At 45.4% G+C, this 23,972-nt stretch overlaps 1 long non-coding RNA gene across 1 annotated transcript; it reads left to right on the forward strand.

Annotated features, from left to right (window-relative positions):
- Positions 1-464: 464 nt before the first annotated feature.
- LOC131496317 (uncharacterized) lies at positions 465-23,538 on the forward strand. Its single transcript, XR_009254432.1, has 5 exons — positions 465-1,166; positions 7,507-7,656; positions 20,338-20,420; positions 22,559-22,885; positions 23,450-23,538. It is a non-coding gene; the product is annotated as an uncharacterized LOC131496317 (long non-coding RNA).
- The last annotated feature ends 434 nt before the right edge of the window (positions 23,539-23,972 follow it).

The raw sequence follows: 23,972 nt of genomic DNA on the forward strand, positions 1-23,972 counted from the left end.
GATAATGCCGGGAAAATCTGTGTTTTGTTGGGTGCTCCATATGCTGTTGGTGCTTATGAATTGTGCAGTTTTATTATCCTCATTAACAGGGATAATGCTTGCTTTTTAACAATCATGATCACCATCTGGAACTTGGAAAACCATCGTTTGAGACTCAGGTAGGAAGGGGAAACGGTCTTGATGGGGTCCTGGCTCACTCACTCCCCCACTGCCCCAGCCTTGTTCACGTCCAAGGGCTTGGCTGCCAGGCACAGAAGAACCATACAGACAGATGTGATGTTAGTTGTGGTTCAAGAGGAAACAGAAACAAAGCAAAACAGAATGAGACTCAGCACAAGGAACGTTTGGCTTTGACTTCACTGTTTAATTTCATTCTCATCTTTTTTTTTTTTAATTTTTAAAAATGTTTTTTTTTTTTTTAATTTATTTTTGAGAGGGAGAGAGATGCGAATGGAGGAGGGGCAGAGAGAGAGGGAGACACAGAATCGGAAGCAGGCTCCAGGCTCCGAGCTGGCGGCACAGAGCGTGATGTGGGGCTTGAACCCACATCATGACCCGAGCCAAAGTCTCAGCTGAACCACCGACTGAACCACCCAGGTGCCCTGAATGTCATTCTAATGTTAACAAATATTCATAAAGTGGCTTTCCATGTGTGTTCCCCTCACAGCCCTGGTGATCTATAACTATGCTGTGACATTGTGACAAGCTGGCTAATGTGACCGTCAGTGCTCTCCCAGCTCTTGGGGGGAGTTGGATTTGGGCACCTGAATGTCTTTTTTGCTTCACGGAGGATTACCTTGTCAGAAAGAGGTGGCTAGACCTCCAGGACCTGGTAACCATAGCAACTATGCACGCCTGACCTTGTGGGTTCTTTAAGACACCTCCCCAGACCTTTCCCAGACGGATCTTTTCAAGCTTTCCCCAAACTGTTAGTGGCATTCTTAGACGGGCTTAGCCCTAACATGCAGGGCACTTCAGGAGTATTGACCTGACTGCCTTTTCCAGGTACCTAAACAACACTCCATGGGGAACAGGAGGAGCTGGAAAAATTGGGAAAGCGAGAAGAACAACACGAGCAGAATCTCGCCAAGGAAATAAAGCACCTGCTTTTGATCACTAAGAACAGAAGATAAAATGCTCACATTCGAGAATGCAATCAACTCACTGTAAGGAATTGCACTTAGAAGTTTCTTGGTGGGGGCGGGGTGGGTAGCAGGTATGTAGGTGAGTTGGAGGTAGTTTTCTAGAGAAGGCGGGTTTCCAGTAGAATTGGTGGAGGAGAAGAAAAGGGCAAAACATGGCTGTGAAAAAGGGAGGAGATGTTAGTAGTTCCCCCATAGGGGCTGTGTATTGTTTCAGGGGCACAGGTGGGGGCAGGTCCTGTGAGGCTGAACAAATGGAACAAGGCATTGGGGGCCATATGGCTGAGTTTTACAGGCTGGATCCATCATCATAAGTAGCCAGTTCCAGGGTGGGCAGACACTAAAACAATCAGGCTTCCCCAGGTTGTGTCCTCCCTGAGTTTTCCAGCCTTTCTTCTTGCCATGCTCCCCCTTTCCCCGTTTCACCCTCCCCAGCAGCCTCTTCCTTGCATGTGGCTTCCAAAGCACCCGTGCCATCCCATCAATTGGTACCAGATTGAAATGAGGTTGAGACCAGATGTTGACATGCACTGAAGCTTAGAACACTATTGGGGCTCAGCCAAGTCAACTCGTTGTGGTTTCTTGACCGTTTCTCTGCTGACATGTGGACATTTACCACAAATAGTGAATGTTTACACCAAAGAAGTGGAAGGATGTGCATTCTAGCTGACCTTCACTTCACCTCCCTCTGTCATCTTCTAGAAATAGGGCTTTATCGTTGGAGATGGAGTCAATGGGTTATGTCTCAAGTATGAAGACTACTTCACCACAGGGGGGTAAATAGTGATGTTTCCCATTGCAGTTATTATGGGATGGAAGGGGTAGAAATATGTAGTCTGATTTGCGCTATTTCTTCTTTGGGGGAGGCACACACTGTATTAGGCCTACCTCACGTTGCATTTGGTGCTGGTTGGATGAGATCATGATCCTGTCCTCTGTAAATGGGAGGTGACTCGGATACTTTCTCATGGATCCTATGTAATTGTCCTGTAACTTACTGGGTGACTCTGAACTTGGGTTCCATTGGGTGAAGTTACTAGGTGACCTGGTTTCCTCAGCTCTCAAATGAGGGGAGTGGGGTTGGACCTTAGTTAGACTAGATGATAATTCATATCCCTTCCAGTTCAAATATTCTGTGACTTTCCTGGGTACTGGGCAAAGCTCAAGTTCTAATCACAGAAACACCTGTGAGCCCCTTCCACTGCAGACATTAGCTCCATCCTCTGTGGCTCTGGGTGAAAAGTGACACATTATCATTAGGGACCATGGGCACATGTCCAGTTTCATACCTGGAAGGCACGAGGCCATGAAGTGTCCAGAACCCAGTACGAGAAGTAATAAAGAAGTTCTTTGAGAGCAGGGATGATTTACATCTGGTAAGATTAAGTGTGGCTCTGTCTCAAGGAAAACCTAAAATAACTGTTTTAAAGCAGTAGTTCTCAAAGTGTGGTTCCTGAACCAGCATCATCAGCATGACTTGAGAGCTTATTAGAAATGCAGATTCTTAGGCCTCAGTCATAACTGAAGAATCAGAAATTGGAGCCCAGCCATCTATGGTCTAATGAGCCCTCCGCATGATTCTGATGTATGTTAAAGTTTGAGAACCGCTGGCCTAAACATACCAAGATTATTCTATTATGGAAAAAGAGGTCTGGCGGGTGACCTCGTGGGCTGATAGAATGTCACCAGGAACCTAAACTGACCATCCACCTGTTTTACCAGACTGGGTTCTGAATGATTTTGGCTTGCCCTGAAAAATAAATTCCATTCTCAAAGCAAAAAGACCCAGTGGCGATTACAGGTACCCAATATAATTTGGTTCATTTATTGAAAAGAATTCACAAATATGAATTCTAAAAATATTTTAAGCGATGGCACCATCATTGGGTTGTGCGCTTCCTAAGGTGAGGTGCCACTCACATGGATGTGTGTAGTCTTTGGTGTGTTTGTTTAAAAATTAACCTAATTAATTCATGGTCATACATCTTAACACGGTAACATTATAAGGCCATCATCTTTAATGCTTACTTCTTCATTTATTTTGAGAGAAAGAGAGAGCATGAGAGAGTGCTTGAGCAGGGCAGGGGCAGAGAGAGAGGGAGAGAAAGAATCCCAAGCAGGCTCCACGCTCAACATGGAGCCTGACATAGAGCTCAGTCTCACAACTGCGAGGCCATGGCCCGAGCCGAAATCAAGAGTCGGGCACTCAACTGACTGAGCCACCCAGGTGCCCCTCTAAGGCCATATCTTGCAGTCCTTTTGTAACCCTCTCATAACATACTTCTTTCTGGCCACTGAGTAAGCTTTCAATAAATAATGATTGAGTTAAATGGGTGACTTTAGGGGCGCCTGGGTGGCGCAGTCGGTTAAGCGTCCGACTTCAGCCAGGTCACGATCTCGCGGTCCGTGAGTTCGAGCCCCGCGTCAGGCTCTGGGCTGATGGCTCGGAGCCTGGAGCCTGTTTCCGATTCTGTGTCTCCCTCTCTGTCTGCCCCTCCCCCGTTCATGCTCTGTCTCTCTCTGTCCCAAAAATAAAAAAAATAATAAAAAAAAAAAAAAAAAAAAAAAAAAAAAAAAAATAAATGGGTGACTTTATAGAGACCAAGGCAAGGCAAGATGAAATCAAGAATCAAACACTGATCTGGATAACTAAATCAGTGTAGACAGAAATGTAAGATGTTTCAGAATCTCAAACATTTGGTTCTCCATTGTAGATTTTTTCCTTTTTCAGTAATAGTTTGGGTTATGTTGATTTGAACAGGGGACTGAGAGCTAGGACCCAAGTTAAAAGCTCTGCCTTCAGCATTGGGAAAGTCACTTACACTCATTTTGTATCCCATTTCTTTTCCCTACAGGCAAGGGTTTTTACAATTAAAAGTGTTGGACAAGAGCTAGTCCATGAATCTGTCTTCTGCTCCTGAGGGGATACGTATGCAGGGCCTCCCCGTAGAGAGAATGGCACATTCTCAGTGGCACCTTTAGGACACAGCAGATACCTACCGTCGACCCCCATTCCTTCAGATGTGACTGTTTTCCATTGGTCTGTATGGATCTGCGGGTGGGAGAATTATGGGGTGACCTTGAAGACCGAATGACACAGTGTGTTCTCATTTCTAACCTATCTGAGAAGCCTAGATGGTTTAGAAAATTGGAATAATTTCCTTTCATTTTCACAGAGAGCTGTGGTTTCTAAGAAAAAATATCAATGTTTTTGACCAATTCCTTCCATGAAGACTGGAAAAACCATGCCCTGTCTGCTTAGCCCAGGCACTGCGGGCCAGACAAGACAGTTGCCTGTTTACACGAGCAGAAAACAAAGCCGCTTCTAGATCAGGCTGTCTGACTGCTGCCGATCAGATCAGATCAGCAGCACTGAATGGGCTCCTCGCAGGGCCAGCTCCTGGTACCCCAGAAGACACGGGGCTGGTGGGGTCTACTCGCAGGTTCTCTACCCAGCATTCATTCTGGCTTCTTCTTGACCAGCAGAACTCCTGCATCATTGAGGGCAGCAAGGTGTCCACTGAAAAGCGATGCTTTTTCAGCTTCCTTTTCTCCTTACCTGTATGTAGCCTTGTGACCGTGTTCTGGTCCTTGAAATCCAAATGGAGCCTTCACGTGGATCTCCAGGAAGGCTCTCTGAAGACTGCCGATTCAGCCCAGAGGTGTGCCTGTGTTATTATTGGTCTACTCTTTCTCCTCACTGCTGCCCGGAATTGAAAGGTGGCATCTGGAGCCTCAGCGGTCATGCTGGGCCGTAAGTGTAGAAGCCAGGCACTGAGGTGGGCAGAGCAGAAAGGCGGAAGGATTAGTCCCTGTTGACTTTGTGTCAATCATGAGTTGCCTCCCCAAAGACCTCTTTTATGTGGCAGAGTAACTTTTTTGTGTTTAGACCTCAGTCATTTTGGGCTTTCCATTATATGTGGTCGCATCTAATCCCAGCTGATACCGGTGGTCCCTGCTCTCACTTCATGCCTGTGGATGCTGTGGAGTCTGGCACATTCGGGTGCATGCATGTGGTCCCTACTGTGGAGTGTATCACTCTTCGGTCAGAGTCTTCGAGGATTGGAGTGAAGGACGAGGGGATGGCAGGGTATTTTCATGATCAGGGTACCAGGCTTCCCTAACTCCCATGAGAGGGTCACAGGATGTTAACGATGACCTGGTTTAGTTCCTACGTCACCGCCTGCCCTTCTACATGGTGGGCCCAGGTTCATTATCTGGTACGTGTGAGATGGAGATTTCAATCACCAGGGGTTTTGGGGACCTAGAAGGAAACCTTGGACCACCGAATCAACACCTCTGCTTGAAGCATGAAGTGGAGACAAGGCTACATGGGTGATGATCTCTCTGAAGTGATTCAATATGGTCTGGATTTCAGCCGCAGAATGCAGCCTGATGAACAAGGTTCAGGCTTGGCTCCTTGTATCTGAGTGTTCTCGTTGAGTATGCTCGGGAATTTTTGACTAGATAAACCAATCGCAACTGAAGTTGACCATGGATCCCAGCTCATAATTCCAATATATAATTTTTTGTAATGCTTATTTTTGAGAGAGTGAGAGATAGAGACCTAGCATGAGTGGGGGAGGGGCAGACACACACACACACACACACACACACACACACACACACACACACACACACAGAATCCAAAGCAGGCTCCGGGCTCTGAGCTGTCAGCACAGAGCCTGACACAGGGCTCAAACTCACAAACCATGAGATCATGACCTGAGCCAAAGTTGGACGCTCACTGACTGAGCCACCCAGGTGCCTCAAGTTCTGTAGATTTTCACTCATGCACCGAGTCTTGCCAAATACCACCACTAACAGAACACAGAACAGTCCCAACACCTCATGAATTTCCTTGTGCTACCTGGTAGTTTTTTAAAATACCTTTCCTGAGTTATAATCACATACCATACAGTCCACCCATTTAAAGTGTACAGTGTGATGGCTTTTCATATATTCACAGATAATGTGCAGCCTCCACCAGTAAATTTTAGAACATTTTCATCACCTCCAAGAGAAGCCCCTTACCCTTTAGCCATCCACTTATCTTTCCATCCTTGTCCCAGGCAACCACTAGTCTGCTTTCTGTCTCTATAGATTTGCCTGTTCCGGACATTTCCTATAAATGGAATTATGTAATATGTGGTCTTTTGTTACTGGCTTCTGTCTCTTAGCATACCATTTTCAAGGCTTCTCTGTGCTGTGGCATGTATCACTATTTCTTTCCTTTTCATGGTCCAGCGACATTCCATTGCATGAGATACCACATGTTCTTTAGTTAATGGACATTTGGATGGTTCCCACCTTTTAGCTATTGTGAACAGTGCTACTGTGAACACTTGTGTACAAGTTTTTGTTTGAACAACCTGTTTTCGGTGCTTTTGGGTATGGAAGTAGGAGCGGAATCGTTGGGTCACGTGTACTTTTATGTTGAAGTTTTTAAGGAATCACCAAATTGATTTCCCACACTGGCTTAGCTGTTTTATGTTCCCACCAGCAATATATGAGGGTTCTAATTTCTATGCATCTTTACTAACATTTGTAATTTTCTGTTTTTGTTTATAGCCATCATGGTGGGTGGAAAGTTACATGGTCGTTTTTTGGATTGTAATAGTCTCACACGCTGGGTGAAAAACGTAGACATTTTTGTCCTGTTTCTTTGCCTTCAGCCAATTGAAACTTAGCAAAACATAGACTTTCAGAATGAGAGATTTGTATAAAGGGGGAATTGGCAGAGAAAGTGAATCAAAAGGAATGGTCTATAAACACAATATAAGGAAGAGCCAAATGTTATATGAAAATCATGGGTCCAATATACACTTCAATCAATGTATATTATTTGTTCCTACCGTGTGCCAGGCTACCATGTGCTAGGCACTTGGGGCTTAAAACTTAAATAGGAACAGAGCCTTTAGAATGTTTACTGTATGGAGCGGGTGCTCAGAGGAGGGGCCCTTCACACAGTCTAGGTATCAGGAAGGCTTCTTGGAGGCAGAGGGATGGAAAGTAAAGAAATTCTGATCAGAAAATAAGGGACACTAGAAGTATTTGAGAGGGAAAGAACTCATGCTGGAACATTTGGGAACTATCTTCCGGATGGCCTATTTTTTTTTTTTTTTTTTTTTGCCTTTAGGCTAAAATCTTGATTAGCCTGATTTCTTTCATTTCCCAATCTGCAATTGGTGGGTAGAATTCTTTCTTGAGGAAAATAAATCATAACTAAGACTTTTGTAAATATTGCTAGCTTTTGATTATTTGCACTAATTAAAGGGGAATGTATAATTCAGGATGGCAACGACGTAAACAGGGTTTATATTGACTTTGGAATATGTTTTTTGTTTTTTTCTGAAATTCCCAGATGTTTCTGTGTCGGATGTTCTCAGAACACACAGACCCGACTACGGCATGATGCCCTAGGAAGTGGGCTCTGTAGTGCTTCAGGATAATGCGTCGGCCTAAGCAGACAAATTTTCTTCAGACAGTGCTTATGGGGCACACCTTTCCTGCGGTGAGAATTCATTGTTTGGGCTTTAGGTTTTCTGTCTCCTGATTTATACTAAAAAGGAGGAATAATTCCAAAATTGTTTGCTCTATTTTAGAGGTGGCAAAAAATCCTCGGAGATCACCTGTGCTGCCCATTCTTTCTTGGTACCATAAATAAGACCTTTTTGCCAAATTCAGGGGAGGAAAAGAAATTCTTCTGATATGATCAAATTCTTTTGATGACACCCTGTGGCTTTTTAAATAAACACAAGTAACTTACTAATTCATGTCCCAAGTAGCGGCCTAGACATTGCCATAAAATATACACACATATACAATGGACCAGATTTTGGACGACTTGTTTCTGAAGGGTCGCCAATGGAGAACAGACTCTAATCCCAAATAAATAACATTGCCAATTGGTCAAAGTAAGAAATAGATTCACATATGTACAATAAAACCTGAAACTCATTTGGGCTACTTATGGAGAATTAGCAACAAGTCTTTCTTAAAATTTTTTTAATTAAAAAAGTTTTTTTTATTTAAAAATTTTTTTAATTAAAAAAGTTTTTTTTATTTAAAAAATTTTTTAATGTTTATTTTTGAGAAAGAGGGACAGAGCATGAGCAGGGGAAAGGCAAAGAGACGGAGACACAGAACTGGAAGCAGGCTCCAGGCTCTGAGCTGTCAGCACGGAGCCTGATGTAGATTCGAACCCACAAACCATGAGATCATGACCTGAGCTGAAGTTGGACACTTAACCAACTGGGCCACCCAGGCACCAGGGGCACCTTAGCCAGGGGCTAAGTTCATGGTCTTGTGGGTTCATGAGTTCAAGCCTGTGTTGGGCTCTGTGCTGACAGCTCAGAGCCTGGAGCCTGCTTCCAATTCTGTGTCTCCCTCTCTCTCTGCCCCTCCCCTGCTTGCTCTCTGTCTCACTCACTCTCTCAAAAATAATAAGCATTAAAAAAAATTTAAAAAATTGGAAAATAAAGATCCTTGAGTATCTGGTTTGAATGAATAATAAAAAGTAATTTGTAATTAGCACACCAGTTATATATTTGCTATCTATTGCTACATAGCACATTATCCCAAAACTTAATGACTTAAAGTAACAATAAACATTTCTTATCTCATGTAGTTTCTGGAAATGGATTAGCTAGTGTTTCTGGCTCAGGTATTGTCATGAGACTGTAGTCAGGCTGTCAGCCGAGTCTGCAGTCATCTGGAGGTTTGACTGGGGCTGGAGGACCTGCTTCCAAGATGGCGCACCCACATCATTGGAAAACTGATTTCTCAGTCCCCTTTCTAGTGAAACTTGCTCAAAGCCTGCTTGAGTATTATCACAGCATGACAGCTAGCTTCTCCCAAAACAAGATCTGAGGGGGCAACGCAGAAAGAGCAACGTCTTTTATGACCTAGTGTAGGAAGTCACACGTCATCACTTAAGCCATATTTTATTGACCACACCAAGACGCCCTGATACAGTGTGGCTAAGACGGCACAAGGGTGTGTATACCAGGAGGTACTGGAGGTACCAGGAGGCATCACTGGATGCCATCTTGGAGGCTGACCACCACGAGCTGTTAGTACATAATTGGAAATGAGTCACTCCAAAAGAGAATTGGATTAATCACTTTCCTATTCTGGCAATTAGCATCTGACTACTATAAAAAATTCCAAGTGGGTGAAGTCAAATTGTGAATTTGAGCGCTTTCAGGATGAGAGGTTTATGATCAACATCAAGATAAGTCATTAGCTCAGGGTCATAGAAGACCATCTACAGTTAGCTGGATTCTACTCTTTGCCGTTGTGAGTACAGAGCCCTTGGGTATTGGTACCCTACCCAGATTCTTCAATGGTGATTTCATGCCACCTCTTGTGTCTTCTTCATCATGAAGCTACTCAGCTGGATTGGTTCTGGTGGTGGCTTCCAACCACTTCTGTCTCTACTGAGGACGTTCCCTCACGTTGCACACACTCTCGGGCAACTCTCAGATTATATACATCTCCCAGACCACTAGGTGCTAGCCCATTTTGTTTTCTTTTAAATTCAAGAAACGTATTAGAATACCAGTGAATGAGAGGGGGGGTTATGCTAGGGATAAACTCAACCCTGTTCTGATTTATATGAATCAGAAAAGCATGTGTATAAACACATAAGGCATTTACAAACATTAGCACATTGACTATTACTAGGAACAAGTCTCTCTTAACACATTAGTGTGTTCACCCTGAGATTGAGGGCCTCAGTAAGGACACTGGCATGGCGAGTTCAGATCTGAAACCCAGACTGGCCTGTTAGTTCTTCCATGTTTCCTGGTAGGCTGGGAAGCATCTGCCACTAATTATAGGGTAAACTGAGTGAGCGTGTCTGTGTGACTGGTCCCTGCCCATTTAAACAGACTTCGCTTCCACCAGCAAATGGGCCCTGAGAAGTATTTAAAGGAGAGGCGTGGACATTGGCTTCAAATGGCCAGAAGTTTTTCAGACTGACTCCTGTCTTCCCATGTCAACTCACTGTTTTTGTCTTTATCTCCCTTTTTCTCCAACCCTATTTTCTTTGTACCTTGGCTCTGATATCCACCAGGTCCCCGTGCTCCAATGATGGGTGTAGACGTGTTTGTTGAATTCACTCTCTGGATCTGAGCAACCTTGGCTGCGCTATGCTGAAGCACTTCACCCCTGCCACCATCCCCTGGTGTGAGTCTGTCCCTACTCCCTTTGAGCCCCAGTGGCCACCGGTAGGGATCACACCTGTTATTCTACACAAATGCATCACTGCCCCCCAGGGCAAACAAGTCAATGACCATTAGATACGATTATTACCATCATTGTTCATTTATTGTGGTTCACTTCAAATTCAGACATTTGTTCTTAGAAAGGCTTTTCTATTCCTTTCTTAATAAATGAGTATTTATGTGGTGAGTTTTCTTCCAGTTAACACATGAGAAAACCAAGGTTGAGAAAAAGTAAGCCACATAGCCACTGAGTTATGGGGAGAGGATTAGAATCTCAGCCTTCCAATATTTGGTCTAAAATGATTTTTTTAAGTTTATTTATTTTAAGAGAGAGAGAGAGAGAGTGAAAGAGAGCACACAGGAGTGGGGGAGCGGCAGGGAGAGAGAGAGAGAGAGAGAGAGAGAGAGAGAGAGAGAGAGAGAAAACCAAGCAGGCTCCACAATGTTAGCGCAGAGCCTCACATGGGGCTCAATCTCACGAACCATGAGATTATGACCTGAGCCGAAATCAAGAGTTGGACGCTTAACTGACTGAGCCACCCAGGTGCCCCTGGACTTTGTTTTTAAAAGAAAATGTGCAGTGACTTTCACCATTTGATGTAATAATTGTCTCCCAGCATTAGAGAATTAAATTCAACTTAGTTAAGTTGAATAGAAGGGTAGTGGCAAGGGGCACCTGGCTGGCTCAGTCAGGAGAGCATGAGACTTGATCTCAGGGTTGTGAGTTCAAGCCCCATGTTGGACATGGAGGCTACTTTATTTTTATTAAAAAAAATTTTTTTTTACATTTATTTATTTTTGAGAGACAGAGACAGAGCATGAGCAAGGGAGGGGCAGAGAGAGAGAGACAGAATCTGAAGCAGGCTCCAGGCTCTGAGCTGTCAGCACGGAGCCTGACACGGGGCTCGGACCCACGAACCGTGAGATCATGACCTGAGCTGAAGTCGGATGCTTAACCGACCAAGCCACCCAGGTACCCCTGGAGCCTACTTTAAAAAAAGCACAAACTAAAAGTTAGCAAGGCAGTGGCAAAAGTGTCAGAATGATGGGGGTTTGGGAAGAAGTGCATTTGTAGTTCTTCATCTTTGCACTTTGGTATAGATAGTGAGGAGTCCACCTGCTAAAAATGTTCTTAATTTTTAAGTACTTGTTGCAAAGCTACTGGGGGTAAGGCATTTACCTTGATATGAGGGACCCTGTAGGGTCCATATTTTGGGGGATATTATAACCAGAAGTACTTGAAGTGTCCTTTGAGGGCTATTCTAATAAGTTCTCTGTGAGACATTTTTGTGTCTTGCGTGGGGATGTTGTGGAGAACCTGGTCGGCCACATGATGCTGTGTTCCTTCGTAACGATGGAGAGATCTTTTGGATCTCAGCATGTGCAAGAGCTGCTCAGAAACCCTAAGTCTCAAAACCTACTGCATTTCCTTCTTTGAGTTTGTCTTCTAGCTTGTGTTTCTGTGTGCTAACTTTGCCCCAGCGTTATCTTTGAGCGTTGCTCAATTTTATCTTTGCCTTGATTTTCCTCCCTTTTTGTGTATAGTATCCCGTGGTCCTGCATAGCCCTGACGTGATTCTGAATGTGAATGCATGTCTACGTTAACTTGGACAGATATAATAATTTCACAAACATCTGTGGAGGAAGGTTATTTATTTATTTATTTAGAGAGTACGCGTGCACGAGTGCGAGAGGGGGAGGGGGAAAGGCAGCGGGGGGGAGAGAGAGAAAATCTTAAGCAGGCTCCACGCTCAGCACAGAGCCAGTCCAGGGCTTGATCCCACGACCCTGGGGTCATGACCTAAGCCGAAGTCAAGAGCCAGCCAGCCAGCCTGAGCCACCCAGGCGCCCCTGGAGGAAGTTTTAACAAACAGATGAGATTCATTTTGGTTTAGTAATACTCATTGCTTAGAAACAATGTGTTATCAACAAAGGAGGGAGTAGAGACGGAAGAAATAAGAGGGCATAGGCTGTCGGGTCATTTTCTACAGGCTGCCTGTCCAGTCAGTGGCCCAGAGAGGCTCCCTGAGAAGGCTGTGTGACTTTGCTTCTGGAAGCCCTTCAGGACAGCACAGTGCTATCTGAGAAACTGTCAGGGCCACCCAGAAGACTGGCTGGTTGATTGATCTCATGGGATTACTTAGTATGATGCTTTCATTGAACTTTTTTTCTGTACTGGAAGAGTATATGGGGAAGAAGAAAGGGTTCCAGCAAGAGTTTTCTCTGGGGGCCAAAAACATAACCAGTGGTTCTCAATGTGTGGTCCAGCATCATCGCCATCACTGGGGAATGTGCTAGAAATGTAAGTCTTCAGGCCTCACCCAGAGCTACTGAATCAGAAATTCTGAGTGTGTGGCCTAGAAATCTGTATTGTAACAAGCCCTCCAGCTGATTCTTCATGCTCGGGTGTGAGAGCTGCGGGCATTTAGAAGTCAAGAGCATGAGCTCTGGACTCTGACCTCCTTTGCTAGAATCCTGGCACCAGCCCTTATTTAAGCTGTGCGACTCTGGGAGCATTGCTAGATCTCTCTGTGCTTTAGTTTTCCCATCTGTAAGTATCTGGAGAGAATTATAGTACCGCCTTCAGAAAGTTGTAATAAGGATTAGATTTGTGAATATACTCAAGAGTAGTACCTGGCACATAATAGCAGCTCAGTAAATGTTAGCCATTATTATCAGCGGACTTCTTGTCATGGAAAAGTGGGAGAGGGTTTCTCGCTCTAGCCTCTCTCCGTAAGAACCCGCGAAGCTCATGCAGCCTTCTGTGAGGAACAGCTACAGGCTGGAATTGCTAGGATAGTGCAGAACACGAGATGCTCAAAGCCCCGTCTGCGCATATCATGTATGTTGCCTTAGAGATAGCCCTGAGTTGTGAGAAACTCAGTTTCCTTCTCAGCATTGGTAAGATCCGTTTCTGACCTGGGGGACAGAGAATTGATTCCTCAATTTTGGGCGAAACCCAAGTGTCTGAGGGATCACAAAGGTGTTGCAGAATTCACCAAAAAAGTCTGAAAGTAATATCACCTAAAATTAACTTTAAATATCTTAAAAGAAGTTCTAGTTTGCCCAGATTTTCGAAAACTGTGCCTTAGGGGGTGGTGGGGAATGGGGGAATCTAGAAAGAACCAAATGACTATTGGACGTGGTAACCTCTCTCCAAAGCCTGGGGATCATCGTTGCAATGTTTAAATGGATTATTTTCAAAAGTTGCTACAGACACACTCATCAACACGGCCTCAAGACCCACTTTCCAGTTGCGATAGGGTGGCATTGTGATTTCCCTTCTCCCAAGGTTTGAAATTTTTCCAAGATGATGTGCAGCTTGGCTGAATTAAATCCTTGTCAATAAGATGAAATACACCAGATCAATTGGGGGTTTTCTTTTGGCAGCCCCCACAGCCAAGCCGGCTCATCTGTACGGCGGATCCACTCAATCATGCAATAGTAGTTGCTGACATGACCAGAAAGAGTGATTTGTTGGGGAAGAATGGTTGGAATTGGAAAGGGCTGGGATTAAACGCAGGAGCTCAGAGGTTCCATGCTGTGCCTGAGCAGCCCAGGGGCTCCGGCGGCCTCTTTGTCTAGTCCCGGCGGAGTCACTAAATGGAAGGAGAGGACACAGGCCAAGCTGGGTCAAGGTCTTTGGATGAATGTGCACGGGTAGCCCTGGAGTGTCCTGGGGATTCTAGCCCCCCCACCCCCCATCTCTCTCTCTCTCTCATTCTCTCGTTCTCATGTTCCAGACCTGAGAACCTGTTGAGGCCAAAGAGAATGAATTCTGAGGTCCAGTCCTAGGTCCAAGAGCCAGAAAGCAGAGCTCAGGCGTCTGGTTGTGTAGACAACAGCCAAGTGCTTTTCTTATCTCAGTACATTCTTCTCCTAGCCCACCCCTCCCCCTCACCATCTCTCCTCATCAAACTTCCCAGTGAATTAGGCTGTTGCTTTGACAACAGCTGGGAAGGGGGGTGGGGGGGATGGTGAAGTGGAGGACTGGAAAGTTCCACGTCACTCTGTGGCAGAACTGCTGATGAGACCCAGGAAGGAGCACAGAATGAGATGTTAGCTTGAGTATTGCAAACATTGGCAACGCAGGATGATTTACCCCGGGCTGGAGAGGCTTCTCTTATTCCTTCGCCTGCCCCCCCAGGAAGCCTCTAGGACTCTGAAAATAATGGATTTATCTCATGGGAGAGAGCTGGTGTCTTGCCAAGAGAAAAGCATCCTGATAGCAACAGGTCGAAGCCTCACGTTGTGGCAGGATTTATGATGGGGGTTTATCAGCCAGAGAGAGAGGCAGTGTGGGGAGGCCTGGGCGGTATCTCTCCCCACAGGAATGTTTTGCATGATCCCTTTACTACATGAAAAATGAAGTGTGGTGGGCTAGTGGGGAGACCTCGTAAAGCTCGGGTGATCACACAGACTTGGATACAGAGCCTGGCTTCAGAGCATAAGAAATACCCAGGCTATACCAGTGAAAGGGTGTGGACATAAATAATGGGCAACTCCCATAAAAAGGTCAAACGTCTGACTTCAAATAACATGCTTTTTCTTCCTGAGCTGAGTTGCCGAGAGTTGAATGAGGGTCAGATTTGCATCCACATCTCTCCCTAGCTCAGCTCTTGGCTTGCCTCGTTTTCTCCCCAGGGTGTATTAAAAACAGAGCTGCTTCACGTGAATGTGATGGTTCCCATTCGGAACCCTGCCTCGGCTTTGGTTTTTCTCTATCATCCTGAAGGGGGAAATGTCCCCCACAGCTTCCAGGTCACCTGCAAGCTATTTGGGTTTGGAAATGAAATGAGACCCTTGGAAAGCGTGCCTCTTTACTCATACTTCGCTGATGTTAGTAAGACTCGGTCATTCTCCAGCCCCGGGTCAGGGGTCAGGCAGCCATAAACCTGCCCGCGGAATTTCTTTTGGGCAGAATTACTTTTTCTTTCTCTCTTCTTTTGCTGTGGAAGGAAAGGATTTTGGAAAAAACGGTTTGCTTTTGCTCTGTGGTTTTTGTTTTTTGTTTTTCTGTTTTGGTGGCTCTTTAGAGCTAATCTTCTGGCCTGACAAAGCACCTGAAAATACATGTGTAAACAGTGATGGCCTATCTGCCTGGCCCACCCCTGCCCCGGCCCCCACCCCTGCTTCTTTGAGTCTTAGACTCAGCAGCTGGAATCCTTAACTCCCAGGGAGAGACCTAGCCTTAACCTTAGGCTTTGAAGTTGATTTTATTCCTGGCCGAGGGTTGTAAGGAGACCCAGGGCAGGAGTGGGCTGAGGTGGAAGTGAGTTTCCCTCGCTGCTGTCTGACCGGTGCCTTCAGTCCCCAGCTGGGCCCTGGTCCTCATGGTCTGTTCCAGCCTTCCTGCTGTTTGTCCTCTGTGGCACTGGCCCTTCTGGCCATCACCTGTCCCTCCCTTGGTTTCCAGGCAACCACTCGTTTCCTGGTTCTTCTCCTACCTCTCCCAGAAAACTCACTGCCTCCTTGGCATGCTCTCCTCTGCTCCCCCCCCACCCCCCACCCCCCACCCCCACCCCGAAACGTTGACATTCCTTAGGGCTCTACCATTTGTCATTTTCTCCTCTCTGAGTAACCTTGTTTACACCTGTGACTTTAATCACCAAGTCTGGGCTACTGGTTCCCAACCATGGAGACTAAGCTCCAGGCGTGTTTCCAGAACTTTCTGGCCACATCGACTTGCAATGACCCGTAGTAGCTGAAACTTACACATTCCAATATGACCTCATTTTCTTCCCCCTCAAGGAAAACTTCTTGTAGTCTTGTTTTTGATAGATGGTTTTCCATCCATCCAGTCCCTCGAGTAAAAAAATCATGAGTGCTCCTTGACTCCCCCCGCCCCCATCCCCCATGTTCAAACACTCACATGTCCTGATGTTTACAGTTCAGAAATTTTTCTGGAGCCCTGCCTCTCATTTCTGTTTTCCATATTTACTGCTATTGCTTTGGTCTAAACCCTCACCCTCCTTCCCCTGTAAACATATAACATTATAATTCTTGAACAACCATAAGCTCAACAAATATTGGTCGAAAGGATGGATAACCTCTCTAGACCTCGGCAGACTGCTGTGAGGGTTATATGAGATGCTTTATGAAAAGCCTCCTTAGCACAATGATTGGCTCACAGTAGATGCTCAGGGGACATCAGTTGTTATATGTTATATACAGGAGCTGTTTGAAAGTGTGGACCTTGGACCCAGGCTGCCTGGTTTCAGACTCTGGTTCCATCCTGTTTTCACTTCTCGTATACACGATGTCCGTGTCTCCATTTTTTTTCATCTGTAAGATGAGATGATGATCATACAGCTGTTGGGATTACATTATTTAATTTATGTAAAGCTTTTAGAATAGTGCCTAGCATATGATAAATGCCCAATATGTCAGTCCTTACTGTCATTATTTTTGTTAGTCTCCTGCTTCCTGGGTTTCATAGTCAACATGTTGGGCTCTGTTAGAGGAAATGTGTGTTCTCTGAGCTCTCATGTGTGGCACCCTAAAATGACGTTGGGGAAAAATCATCACCTCATTTTCACCAAGTATCATGTCTGTCTCCTGTGGACTTGATAAATACTGAATCACAGTCTTTTTTGCTGCATTTTATAATCGTTCTTTGGGGTGAGCAGCTGTCCTGGTTTTCCTGGGATGAGAGGTTTTCCAGGATGGGGGACTTCTGGTGTAAAACTAAGATAGTCCTGGGCAAACCAGGACAGCTGGTCATCTTGCCCTTTATCTTCAGTACCCTGAGCTCTTCTGAAGCTCAGCTTCTAAACATGCTTCCCCAAGCATATTTCAGAGGCAAAACCAAAATGCATAAGTCAAGGTGACGGGCTTGCATATCACATTGGGAAAATAATCCGGGAGCCCTCACATGCCATCTTCTGTTCTTCTCCACCGAAATGTCACATTCTGGGAATTTTTGGGACAAACCAAGGCTGTTTTTTTTTTTTTTTTTTTTTTTTTTTTTTTTTTTTTTTTTACTGGTGAGAAGAATGACTTCTCATTTCTGGCTCTGTCCTTAAACACTGCAGCTCTCTTTAGCTGAGTCTCTGCGCTGACGAGCAAACCGAGATCCCCTTTCTCATCTGCCAGGCCTTCTCCGCACACGGGCTGCAGGGCCGCAGGATCCTGGTGGCAGCTGACCAGCTGTGAGCCCAGCCATTGCAGAGAAGGTGGCTGCTGCTCCCTACCAGCTAATGAGCAGCTTCCCTCTGCTTCACTCCCGAGGTGTCTCCTTCTGTTGTTTCTAAATTGCAGAGTCTCTCTTTCCCTATTGGCACCAGACTTCTCTTCATAGAAAAGAAATCAGTGCACATCATTTCCCAGCCCAAATCTGTTGGTTCCGGAGGCCCATAGCATTGGAGCCAAATCCTTGGCTCGCTCTTGGGCTCCTTCACGGTCTGGCCTCCAACGATCTCTCCAAAGCCTTCTTGGCTGACTTCTGCTTTCATTATCCAGAGGTCACCACTGTTCCTCAAAGATCACCATGTCTTTGGATTAATCTACTCAGGCTGCTGTAATGAAATACCATCGACTGGGTGGCTTAAGTAACATTTACTTCTCATACTTCTGGAGCCTGGAAATCCAAGATTGAGATTCCAGCCAGTTTGGTTTCTGGGGAGGGTGCGCTTCCTGGCCTGTGACAGCCGCCTTCTCAAGCTGTGTTCTCATAGGGCAGAGAGAGAGAGAGAGAGAACTGGTGTCTCTTCTTTTCTTCGAAGGGCACTAATCCCATCACAAGGGCTCCACCTGCATGACCTCATCTAAGCCTAATTGTCACCAAAAAGTCTCACCTCCAAATACTACCACATGGAAGGTAGGGCTTCAACGTTTGAATTTGGGGGGAAACAGTTCAGTCCCTGACACCTTTTAATTAACTCCGGCTTCTGCACATGCTATTTTCTCTGTCTTGCATGCCCTTTCCCTTTGCCAGACAGATTCCTACTCATCTCTTAAAACCCACATAAGAGCTTCCACTCCCTGTGAAGCCTGCCTTGGCTCCCCTCTGGGTGCCTGTAGCATTTTGTCCAGTGCTTAGAGAAGTTGCCACTTTGTACGAGAACACGTTTACGTGTCCGTCGCTCCCTGGAGTCTTAGAGAGTCTTGAGGGACTGCACTTCTGGAGTATTCTTCTCAGAAAACCCGGTGCCTAGCACAGGTGTGGTTCGGTCATCGAACGACTGGATGAGAGTGCCAGCCAATCTGTAGCCATGACAGCAGCAGTTAACCTTGACCGGGAGCACTTCCTGGGTCCTGCGGTGCTCTGTGCAGTGCTTTGCAGGTCCCATCTTGGTCCTTGAAGGAAAGCGGTGTTGCTATCCCCACTTGACGTGAAGGCCATCGCTAATTTGGTTAGCAGCTGGAGTCCATCTTTGCTCCATCCACGCAGAAGGAACTTCAGACATGTCATCAACAGAATGCTTTTTTTATTGTCATTATTATTAATTTTGAGAGACAGCAAGTGGGGGAGGGGAAGAGAGAGAGGGAGACGGGATCCCAGGCAGACTTTTCGATGTCAGTGCAGAGCCCGACGCGGGGCTTGAACTCACAAACCGCAAGCTCATGACCTGAGCCGAAATCAGTTAATCAGGGCTCTTAACTGACTAAGACACACAGGCGTCCCCAACAGAATGTTTTTTAAAAGCTTTAAAATACTATATAACCTTTCTCAAGACATTCTAACATATTGAAAGCTCTCATGTATTAAGAATTGATGTGCTAATCACAAGTTCAATGTGGCTCCTAAGGCAGCCTCCAAAAAATGATTATATGACATTTCCTTGACGTGATGTCACTTTTAGTTTGTATCTGGAAGTTATAAGACTGATTTTCTTTTAAAATATCCTTAGCTAGTTGGTGGGAATGCAAACTGGTGCAGCTACTCTGGAGAACAGTATGGAGGTTCCTCAAAAAATTAAAAATAGAAGTACCTTACAACCCAGTAATTATACTATTAGGTATTTATCCAGAGGATACAAAAATGCTGATTTGAAGGTGCATGTGCTATATTGTTTATAGCAGCCCTATCAATAATAGCCAAATTATGGAAAGAGCCCAAATGTCTATCAACCAATGGATGGATAAAGGAGATGTGGTATATATACACAATGGAATATTACTTGGTGATCAAAAAGAATGAAATCTTGCCATTTGCAACAACGTGGAAGGAACTAGAGTGTATTATGCTAAGTGAAATTAGAGAAAGACAAGTGTCATATGATTTCACTCATGTGCAATTTAAGAAACCCAACAGATGAACATAGGGGAAGGGAAGGAAAAATAAAAGAAAAACAGAGAGGGAGGCAAACCATAAGAGACTCTTAAATACAGAGAACAAACTGGGGGTTGCCAGAGGGGAGGTGGGTGGGGGACGGGCTAAATGGGTGATGGGCATTCAGGAGGGCCCTTGTTGGGATGAGCACTGGGTGTCATATGTAAGTGATGAATCATTGGGTTCTGCTCCTGAAACCAATACTATACTGTATATCAACTAACTTGAATAAAAATATATATATATATATATATATGTATAAAAAATTAAAATTTCAGAAAAAAAACATCCTTAGTTAGGATGTTTCATAGAGCCACATTGGCCTTGACCTTGCTGGCCTGAGTCAGGCCTATGTGCCATTTGAGGCCATGTCTCTCACTTGCTTTCCAGGTAATTTCTGCGTTCGCTTTAGCGGATGCCTCCACTTTGTGCCACGTACCCGCTTTGGTGTATAATTGGAAGGGAAAAAATTGTTCGGTGAAAAAAAAAATTAAGTTAATGCACAGAATAAGGCCCTGAGAACATTTCTGTTAGGTGGACAGACCTCATTATAGCTGCATCATTCTAGATGCCGATAAAGGATACTAAAAGCAACCATAATTTCTTGACTCCTTTTTGTGTTTCAACATTTTACACTGCGTTAATCTTCACATGTGTCCTACAGAGTAAGTGGACTTTTTCCATTTTACAGAGGAAGAAACTGAGGACCAGAAAGTTGCATAACTTGTTCAAGGTCTCCCTTGAGAGAACAGAGGACTTGGGAGCTGAGCCAAGGTTAGTCTTACGTCAGATCGCACGCTCTTCACCTGCGAGCTACACCGTCAGGTGATGCCAATAACACAGTGTCCGCAGACACCCCACATTCTAATCTAGAGTGTGACATCACCAGCCTGTGTTCCCCAAATGTGACCTAGTGCCCATTCCTGGCCTCAGTATTTCTAGGTGGCATGACACATCCTGTGTCACCCGAGCGGCCGATGCTGGAAATAATCCTTGTTCACTCTTCTGTAGGGTTGGAGATTCCTTTGGACATTTTCCCCGGGCAGAGGAGGGGTGGGGCCAGGGTAAGGATATAGTGGATGACAGCTGGCATAGAAGCTTGATAGCAGGGACACGAGCTGACTTGCTTAGTGAGACGCGTTTAAATCTGTCCCTGACCTTTCCCCAGGCGTCATGCCTCCATCTTGTTTCTACTTCTGGTGTGAAGGATCTGGTGAAACGTAATGATGAATAATTCCAAAACCCAAGAAATGTTCTTATTAAGTAGGGTTTTTGTCTTGAAAACGGGGCATCTGTGGGCAAGTACAAACTCATCAGGCGACTCCCAAATAAAGACCTGGGTGGCCCTCCTCATTCTTTCCCACGCTGAGAAAATTTTGGTGGTGGAAACTGCAAATTTGCAAAGCTGTAGCAACTTGAAAATAGTTCTCCGGGCTGTAAAATTTACCCCACTAAAACCAATCTAATTTCTTGAGCCAAAGATCAAACTTTTGCCAGATGTGGTTTTTCCATTGTCATTTCAGCCTTCAGGTGGCAAAGCAATGTTTGATGAGTTTAAATATATGGAAGCTATGTCTCCATGGGCCAAGAGGTATAGGTCAGAGCAGTTAACTGGACAACTCAGTCTACAACCTGGATTTGACGGACCAGTGTCTAGACGTAACTACATTTGTCCTGGTTTTAATTCTGTAGTTTACCGGTGTCCAGAAGTTTGGTTTGCTCCACAACGTCTACTTAACGACTTGCTTTTGGAATCTGGCCCTGAATGAGTGCTTCCTTGGATTCCTCCCCCCACCCCGCCCCCTTCCTTGGGTTTGTTCTCCACAGCTGGAATCAAGGACTGGACAGTGTGAAATGAAGGGCTGGGGCCATCCACTGTGGGCTTCCAGGATGGCTCCCTGGCAGCGGGAGCGCAGTGACCCTGGAAGGCTGATGTGGACTCAGTTTTCCTGATGTAACATGGCTGGCAAAGCTCCAGCTCTGGAATGTTAGCATATTCTTCCACGCTGGTGGTTCAGCCGGCACATGGGAAACTGGACTCGGGTGGGGCTGTCTGGCAACAAATCCAAACCAAAATGGGAATCAGTCCTTTAAGGCCAACCGTGAAAATGTACGTGGGCCCACAGCCCGAAGGCCCGAGGGGCACTGGGAAGGGCGGAGGTGGAATCAAGAACACTTTTAGTGACGTGCTGCAAACACCCCTTACCCAACCTGGCAGGTCTTTGTGTGTGCTGAGATCGGGCTATGGGAAGGGCCACTGAACATCTTCTCAGGCCAGGGAAACATGGCAGAGCACAGCATGTGGGGGAACCTATTTTCAAAGATGTCTTAGATTTTTTGTTGTTGTTGTTGCTCGATTGAGAGCTCTATTCAGTTTGGAAAAAAAGAAATGGTAGCCTTCGTAGGAGGCAAAGTAGCTAGCCTCGAGCGGGCTTCTGGGATGCCTCCATCGTGGATTACTCACCTCTTCTAATTGCTCAGGAGAAGGCTGGGGCCGGAGGGGGAGCCTCAGGAACATCCACCGCAGGGCTTCTCAACCTGGTCCCGCACTGGAATCCCTTGGGGAATATTCTAGAAATACTGATGCCTGGGCTGCATTCCAAGCACATCAAATCAGAACGTCTGGGGTCCCCGCCCGGACATCCACATGTTCTGATATGGCATTCTGCGGTGCGGCCGAGGTTGAGAAGCACCAAGCTAGGCGAATCTGACATGTGAAGAAATGAACTGTCCAGAGAAGACTCTCACTGAGCCCTCTTGTGCCACGTTACGTTGCTTCTCTTTACTGTAGTTTGGCCATAAATTAAAAGCACACTTCAAGGTGTAAGTTTACGAAGTAGCTTTAAGAAATGAGTTCCTTTGAAGGCAAACAGGGATTTAATCACCGGTAATACACTGATGCTTTTTTACAGGAACGTCTGGCCGGCATGAGCTTATTGTGTCTGGGGCCAGCTGAGCTGAACGTGGGCTCCTTTGTGGCTTCTCCATCGCTGGCCAGCAGGCTGGCCTTCTGTTTCTCCTCCGGAAACCTTGCACACTCCTTTGATTCATGGTGTTAATGGAAAACCTGTAGCTGGTGGTCCGTACATCTGCTAGAGAAACATTTTTCACAGAGCTCACCTCATCTGGGGACCATGTGTCCAGGAGAGTTACCGGTTTTTGGCAAAGGGCACATCCAGACCCATGTGCCAGCGTTACCCTCTGGGACATCTGGTTACCAACTAATGACAGGCAGCCAGGTATGCTTACTGGTTTGCTTTGGTTTGGTCTTGTCTTGTCCTGTCCAGCAACCCCCCCCCCCCCCGCCCCATATTTGCCACATTGCAACTAAAAATTCTTAGCTAGACTTACCAACAATGCCATTTAATCACATTTAGACCAGATTTCAAGGTGTTGCTGGTCTCTATACGAAAACATTTGAATTTCTTCTTGTGTTAAAAGAATGACATGATCTATGATGTAATTTCTAAGGTGTTTAAAAAAATTGCTTGGTCTAGACTAATGGTCTTTAACTCTGGCCACTTTAGACTCACCTGGGGTATTAAAAAATACTACTGTCTCCTGGGACCCACCTCATAGATTCTGAAGCTGTCGGTCTGGGGTGGGGCCATGGGGTGGGACCAAAGCGTGAACACTTCTGAATCTCCTCACTGAGTCTAGCTTGCAGTCTGGGCTGACACTAAAACAGGGCCCCGAGCTCTGGATTCTTCACTGTGACCTTGGTGCTATTTGCAATTTCATTCATTTTATTTATTCAATGAATTTATGTTTAAGAGGGAAATTTTTTTGAAATACTTCCCTAGGTATCCTTTCCTCCAGTCGTACATGCAGTCTTTTCTTCACCTTTGCAACCTCATTATGGCTAAAGCAGACATTTATCACCCCTGGGAAGGAGAAGGTAGGTACTGTGAAGAAAGGTGATTTGCAACCTTAGATGCCCTTTAGAGCCACTTGGGAAGCTTTAAAAAATTGGCAGTGCCTGGGATCCACTCCAGACTAATTAAATCAGAATGTGGGGGATGGGTCCAGGGATTACTATAAAAGTACTCCAGGCATAATACTTTTTTGTTATGTGTCCAAGGTGGAGACTGATGATTCTAGTAAGAAATGGATGGCTTACCAACTTACAATGAAATTCTGTTTTTTTAATGGTATTTATTCGGCACTGTTGTTTAAAAAATTATTTTAGGGGGAGAGAGAAAGTGAGTGGGGGAGAGCAGGAGAAGGAGAGAGAGAGAGAGAGAGAGAGAGAGAGAGAGAGAGAGAGAAGAGAAAAATCAAGAGTCAGATGCTCAACCGACTGAGCCACCCAGGTGCCCCTACAAT

Source organism: Neofelis nebulosa, chromosome 15, assembly GCF_028018385.1.
Source record: "Neofelis nebulosa isolate mNeoNeb1 chromosome 15, mNeoNeb1.pri, whole genome shotgun sequence".
Lineage (NCBI taxonomy): Eukaryota > Metazoa > Chordata > Mammalia > Carnivora > Felidae > Neofelis > Neofelis nebulosa.